The sequence below is a fragment of the Rhinopithecus bieti genome, unplaced genomic scaffold, assembly GCF_001698545.2.
Source record: "Rhinopithecus bieti isolate Rb0 unplaced genomic scaffold, ASM169854v2 scaffold_39883, whole genome shotgun sequence".
Lineage (NCBI taxonomy): Eukaryota > Metazoa > Chordata > Mammalia > Primates > Cercopithecidae > Rhinopithecus > Rhinopithecus bieti.
Genome location: NW_016816948.1, coordinates 1,432,917 through 1,440,097, shown reverse-complemented (window position 1 = coordinate 1,440,097; position 7,181 = coordinate 1,432,917). Strand labels below are relative to the sequence as shown.

Genomic DNA, 7,181 nt, shown 5'->3' with positions numbered 1-7,181 from the left:
CACTCAAAAACAACAGAACATACCTTCTTCTCAGCACCACATGGCACTTACCCAAAATCAATCACATAATTGGAAATAAAATACTCCTCACCAAGTGCAAAATAACTGTAATCATAACAGTCTCTCAGACCACTGTGCAATCAAATTAGAACTCGAGATTAAGAAGCTCACTCAAAACCACACAATTACATGGAAATTGAACAACCTTTTCCTGAATGACTCCTGGGTAAATAATGAAATTAAGGCAGAAACCAAGAAGTTCTTTGAAACCAATGAGAACAGAGACAACATACCAGAATCTCTGGGATGCACTGTTTTAGCTGCACTAAAGCGTTGTTAAGAGGGACATTTATAGCACTAAATGCCCATACCAAAAAGCCAGAAAGATCTCAAATCAACACCCTACCACCACAACTAAGAGACCTAGAGATCTAAGAGCAAACAAACCCCAAAGCTAGCAGAAGACAACAAATAACCAAGATCAGAGTGGAACTGAAGGAGATAGAGACATGAAAAACCCTTCAAAAAATCAACAAATCCAGGAGCTATTTTTTTGAAAAATGCATAAAATAGATGGACTGCTAGCTAGAATAATAAAGAAAAGAGAGAAGAATCAAATAGGCACAATAAGAAATGATAAAGGGAGTATCACCACTGACTCTACGGAAAGGCAAACAACCATCAGAGAATGCTATAAACACCTCTATGCAAATAAACTAGGAGATCTAAAAGAAATGGATAAATTCCTGCACACATACACCCTCCCAAGACTGAACTAGGAAGAATTATTGTGTGGGAATCTGAATAGACGAATAACAAGTTCTGAAATTGAGGCAGAAATAAATAGCCTGCCAACTAAAAGACAGCCCAGGACCAGATGGATTTACAACTGAATTCTACCAGAGGTACAAAGAGGAGCTGGTACCATTTCTTCTGAACCTATTCTGAACAACTGAGAAGGAGGGACTCCTCCCTAACTCATTTTATGAGGCTGGCATCATCCTGATACCAAAACCTGGCAGAGATACAACAAAATAGAAACCTCAGGCCAATATCCCTGATGAACATTGATGCAAAAATCCTCAATAAAATACTGGCAAACTGAATCCAGCAGCACATCAAAAAGCTTAACACATGGACACAGGGAGAGAAACAACACACACTGGGGCCTGTCAGGGTGTCAGAGGGAGGGCGACTATCAAGATAAATAGCTCATGCATGCGGGGCTAAACACCTAAGTGTTGGGTTGATGGGTGTGGCAAACCATCGCGGCACACATTTATCTATGTAACAAACCTGCACATCCTGTGAACTTAAAATTAAGTTAAATTAAATTAAAAAAAGAAACAAATGAGGACAACAAATAGATAGTATATCAAATATGATAGATATTAATTTAATATATAAATAATCATTTCTAATATCAATGGCCCAAATACACAATTAAAGAAATTGTCAGAATGGAATTAAAAAAATGACCCAACTATGTGTTGTTCATAAGAAACCCACTTTAAATATAAAATAAATATAGATTAAAATAAATGATGGAGGAGAATATATCAGGCTAATAATGATCAAAAGAAAGCAGCATTAATTATATTAATTTCAGACAGCAGAGTTCACAACAAACAATGTTATCAATGATAAAGAGAGGCATTAAAAAAGATAAACAGGTACAGATTTCAAGATGACATAACAATCCTTAATGTATATGGACCTAAAAAGAGTATCAAGCTATGTGAGGCAAAAACTGGTAGAACTGTGGAAGAGAAATAGATGAATTCACTATTATAATTGGAGACTTCAACACCCCCTTACCAGAAATAAACAGATTCAGCAGGCAAAAAATTTACTGAGGACATGCAGTTGAACTCAACACCACCACCAATCAGCTGGATATAATTGACGTCTAGCAACCACTTCAACAGCAGAATACACATTTATCCCAAGAGCACATGGAACATTCACCAAGATAGACCACGTTCTGTGACATAAACACAACTTAAAAAAAAAAAAAAAATGGAAATCATACAATGTCTGCTCTCAGATCATAAGGAAATTTAGTTAGAAATTAATAACCGAAAGATAACTGAAAAATCTGAAAATACATGAAGATTAAATCACATACTTCTACATAACATATGGATCAAGAAGAAATCTCAAGAGAAAATTTAAAATATATTAAGCTAAATGAAAACAAAAGCACAGCTTATCAAAATTTGTGGAATGTAGTGGAAGCAGTGTGTAGAGGGAAATTTATAGCATTAAAGGTAGATATTAGAAAAGATGAAAGATTCAAAATGAATAATCTAAGTTTCTACCTTGGAAAACTAGCAAAAGAAGATCAAATAAAATCCAAAGTAAGCAGAAGAGAAGAACTAGTAAGAATTAGAGTCAAAAATCAATGAAATTGAAACAGAAAATCAACAGAGAAAATCAACAAAACCAAAAGCTGGTTCTTCGAAAAGATCAATAAAATTGCCGCTGATGACGCGCGGGAGGAGCAGGAGGAGGCCGCCCCACCCTGGCCGCGGCCAACATGAAACAGCAGCAGCAGCAGCAGCAGCAGAAAGCGGGCAAGCAGCAGCTGAGCGAGCCCGAGGACGTGGAGATGGAAGCTGGAGATACAGACGACCCATCAAGAATTACCCAGAACCCTGTGATCAATGGGAACGCGGCCCTGAGTGATGGACACAGCAACGCTGAGGAGGACAAGGAGGATGAAACCAGTGAGCGCTCCAAGGAGACCTTTCGGTTCACTGTGGAGCGCTTCAGCAAACTGAGTGAGTAGGTCCTTAGTCCTCCGTGTTTTGTGCGAAATCTGCCATGGAAGATTATGGTGTGCCACACTTTTATCCAGAGAGACCACACCAAAAAAGTGTAGCATTCTTTCTCCAGAGCAATGCTGAATCTGACTTCACGTCATGGACTTGTCATACACAAGCAGTACTGAAGATAATAAATTACGGAGATGATGAAAAATCCTTCAGTCATCGTATTAGTCATTTGTTCTTCCGTAAATAAAACGATTGGGGATTTTCCAATTTTATGGCCTGGAGTGAAGTGACTGATCCTGAGAAAGGATTTACAGATGATGACAAAGTTACCACTGAAGTCTTTGTACAGGTGGATGCTCCCCATGAAGTTGCGTGGGATTCAAAGAAGCACACAGGCTATGTCAGCGTAAAGAATCAGGGAGCGACTTGTTACATGAACAGCCTGCTACAGACGTTATTTTTCACAAATCAGCTACGAAAGCCTGTGTACCTGATGCCAACCGAGGGGGATGATTCGTCTAAAAGCATCCCTTTAGCATTACGAAGAGTGTTCTATGAATTACAGCGCAGTGATAAACCTGTAGGAACAAAAAACCTAACAAAGTCTTTTGAGCGGGAAATTTTAGACAGCGTCATGCAACACGATGTTCAGCAGCTTTGTGGAGTGTTGCTTGATAATGTGGAAAACAACATGAAAGGCACCTGTGTAGACGACACCATACCCGGATGATTCCAGCACAAAATGGCGTCCTATATCCAGTGTAAAGAAGTAGACTACCGGTCTGATAGAAGAGAAGATTATTATGATACCCAGCTAAGTATCAAAGGAAAGAAAAATTTATTTGAATCATTTGTGGATTATGTGGCAGTAGAACTGCTCAATAGGGACAATAAATAGGACGCTGGGGAACATGGCTTACAGGAAGCAAACATGTGAAATTTCTAACATCACCATCAGTGTTACGTCTACAATTGATGAGATTTATGTATGACCCTCAGACGGACCAAAATATCAAGATCAATAATAGGTTTGAATTCCCAGAGCAATTACCATTTGATGAATTTTTGTAAAAAACAGATCCTAAGGACCCTGCAAATTATATTCTTCATGCAGTCCTGGTTCATTGTGGAGATAATATGGTAGACATTATGTGCTTTATCTAAACCCAAAGGGGACGGCAAATGGTGTAAATTTGATGATGATGTGGTGTCAAGGTGTACTAAAAAGGAAGCAATTGAGCACAGTTATGGGGGTCACAATGACGACCTGTCTGTCCGACACTGCACTAATGCTTACATGTTAGTCTGTATCAGGGAATCAAAACTGAGTGAAGTTTTACAGGCAGTCACTGACCATGACATTCCTCAGCAGTTGGTGGAACAATTACAAGAAGAGAAAAGGATTGAGGCTCAGAAGTGGAAGGAATGGCAGAAAGCCCATCTCATATAGGCAAGCACAGATAGCTACAGAGGACAAGTTTTTTGACGGCAATAAAGCAATGATTGAGGTCAGTAACAATGAAAACTCTTGGATAATATTCCTAGAAACAGTTGATCCTGAGCTTGCTGCTATTGGAGCGACCTTACCCAAGTGTGATAAAGATTGTGATGTAATGTTATTTTTGAAGATGTATGATCCCAAAACGCAGAGCTTGAATTGTGGGCATATCTACACACCAATAATCCTGTAAAATACATGCTTTGCTCCCAGTTATGTGTAACAGAGCAGGATTTATTCAAGATACTAGCCTTATCCTCTATGAGAAAGTTAAACCGAATTGAACAGAGAATTCAGGACTAAGACGTGTCTCTTGATAAAACCCTTGATGAACAAATGGATGGTGACATCATAGTATTTCAGAAGGATGACCCCGAAAATGGTAACAGTGAATTACCCACCGAAAAGGAGTATTTCCGAGATCTCTGTGCTGATGTTATTTTCTGTGATAAAACAATCCCTAATGATCTTGGATTTGTGGTTACATTATCAAATAAAATGAATTATCTTCACATTGCAAAGACCGTTGCACAGAGGCCCAACACAGATCCAATGTTGCTCCAGTTTTTCAAGTCTCAAGGTTATAGGGATGGCCCGGATAATCTTCTTAGACATAATTATGAAGGTACTTTAAGAGAGCTTCTACAATTCTTCAAGCCTAGACAACCTAAGAAACTTTACTATCAGCATCTTAAGATGAAAATCACAGACTGTGAGAACAGGTGAAGTTTTAAATGTACATAGTTAAACAGCCAATTTAGGGAAGAAGAAATAACACTATATCCAGACAAGCATGGGTGTGTCTGGGACCTGTCAGAAGAATGTAAAAAGTCCGTGGAGCTTGGGGAGAAAGCAGCAGGGAAACTTAGGCTTCTAGAAATTGTAAGCTACAAAATCATTTGTGTCCATCAAGAAGATGAACTATTAGAATGTTTATCTCTGGCAATGAGCCGGACGTTGTGAATAGAGGAAATCCCTTTGGACCAGATGGACACAGACAAAGAGAATGAGATGCTTGTCACAGTGGCACATTTCCACAAAGAGGTCTTCAGAACGTTCGGAATCCCGTTTTTTCTGAGAATACACCAGGGTGAGCATTTTTGAGAAGTGGCAAAGTGAATCCAGAGCCTGCTGGACATCCAAGAGAAGGAGTACGAGAAGTTTAAGTTTGCAATTGTAATGATGGGCCGACACCAGTACATAAATGAAGACGAATATGAAGTAAATTTGAAAGACTTTGAGCCACCGCCCAGTAACATGTCTCATCCTTGGCCTTGGCTAGGGCTTGACCACGTCAACAAAGCCCCAAAGAGGAGTCACTACAATGATCTTGAAAAGACCATTAAAATCCCCAAGCTGGTGTGTTCAAGGCAAGGACAGTGCGTGGGGCCCCTTAACAGCCTAGAACTTTGGTGCAAGCGCCCCTAGTCAAAGTCTTCAGCAAGAGGATTCGCTGCTAGGTTTTTTTTTTTTTTTTTTTTTTTTTTTTTTGGTGGGACGGAGTCTTGCTCTGTCATCCAGACTGGAGTGCGGTGCAAGCTCACTGCAAGCTCCACCTCCCGGGTTCACGCCATTCTCCTGCCTCAGCCTCCTGAGTAGCTGGGACTACAGGCGCCGGCCACCACGTCCAGCTAATTTTTTATATTTTTAATAGAGACGGGGTTTCACAGTGTTAGCCAGGATAGTCTTGATCTCCTGACCTTGTGATGGGCCCGCCTCGGCCTCCCAAAGTGCTGGAATCACAGGCGTGAGCCACCGCACCCGGCTCGCTGCTGGTTTTAATTTTATTTTGTTGAGGCTGTTCAGTTTGGCTTTTCTGTATCTATTGACTGCCTTTTTGAGCAAAATGAAGGTGTTTTTATAAAGCTTGGATGCCAATGAGAGTTATTTTATGGTAACTACGGTGCAAGGCAACTGTCAACGCAATGGGGGGAGAAGAGGTTAGCGGATCGCAAGTCCCTGGCTCAAGGTCTCTGGACTGTCCCTAGTGGGCACGAATGGCCTTGGCTGCCTTCCTGGGGTCCCGTGCACCAGCCCTGCAGCTAGAAAGTCTTGTGTTTAGGCTCGTCTGATCTATTTCCTTCAGTTATACTTTCAATGACCTTTTGTGCATCTGTAAAGGCAAAACAGAGAAACTCACAACCTAATAAATTGAGCTATTCCCTTCAAACAAACAACAACAACAACAACAAATTTATAAGCCTCTAGACAGGCTAAGAAAGAGAGTGGGTACAAATTACTACCATCAGAACTGAAAAAGGGGAAATCACTCTAGGTCCCATGGTTATTAAATGAATAATCAAAAAATACTATGAACAACTCTGTACCCACAAATTTGATAACTTAATGAAATGAACCAATTACTTGAAAGACACAACCAGTTAAACTCACATAAGAAGAAATATACAACTTAAATGGGCCTACAACTATTAAATAAATGAACTGAGATGATATGCCAAATCCTGATTTGATCATTATACAGTGATACATAAACCAAAACATAACACTGTATACCATAAATATGTATAATTATTATATGTTAATTAAAACTAAATTAAAAATAAATGAATAGAATTACTGATTCATAACCTTCCAAAATAGAAAGCACTAGGCCCAAGTGGACTCACTGGTGAATTTTACCAAAAATTTAAGAAATTGTATTAATTCCCCAATGTCTCTTTCAGAGGACAGAAGCAGAAGGAATATTTCTTAGCTCATTCTATGAGTCCAGCATGACTCTAATACAGAAACCAAACATACTACAAGAAAAGAAAACTACAGACCAATATCTCTCATAAACATAGATGCGGAAATCTTCAACAACTTATCAGCAGCCTGAATCCAACAACGTGTAAAAGGAATTATACACATGACCAAGTGGGGCTTTTGTCAGTTATGCAAAATTG

General features: G+C 39.5%; 1 pseudogene; it reads left to right on the top strand.

Moving 5' to 3' along the window:
- The first annotated feature begins 2,539 nt into the window (after nt 1–2,539).
- Nucleotides 2,540–5,153, top strand: LOC108517599 (ubiquitin carboxyl-terminal hydrolase 7 pseudogene; annotated as a pseudogene).
- Nucleotides 5,154–7,181: the final 2,028 nt, after the last annotated feature.